Source organism: Camelus ferus, chromosome 12 (assembly GCF_009834535.1).
Source record: "Camelus ferus isolate YT-003-E chromosome 12, BCGSAC_Cfer_1.0, whole genome shotgun sequence".
Classification (NCBI taxonomy): Eukaryota; Metazoa; Chordata; class Mammalia; order Artiodactyla; family Camelidae; genus Camelus; species Camelus ferus.
In genome coordinates this window covers 53,918,608-53,919,083 of record NC_045707.1, presented here as the reverse complement: position 1 = coordinate 53,919,083, position 476 = coordinate 53,918,608, and positions in this window count along the sequence as shown.

The following is a 476-nucleotide window of genomic DNA, read 5'->3' as shown; positions in this document are numbered from 1 at the left end:
AAAATCTGAAATAATTAAAAGAGAACTCAGTAGACCTGACCACTTGGAAGATTCTCATTATTACTGCAGGAAATTTCATTAAGATTACATTTCCTTTATTTGTTCTCCAATCACACTACTGGTTTTACAGTGAATAATTTTATAAATACATTTTAAATGTTGTTACTCCATTTGAGTTCTTTAAACAAATCAAGCTGTAAATATTTAATAAAACTACCAAATATAATTGTTAATAGGTATAGTGTGAAATTTATTTGGTCTTTGTCTCTGGTTCCTGACACAGGAACTCTTAAAACCCTTGAAATTTCCTGAGTAATGGGAGTGTCCTTTGCTATTCTTAAGAAACCCCATTTGATCACACTTGAGTTTATGCTAATAAAGTGACTTAGGGTGGGGTCCCTAGATAGCCTCGGGGTGGCTCTGGTCACCAGAAAGACTAAGTGATCAAAGGGCTGAAACTTTCAGCCCCACCCACC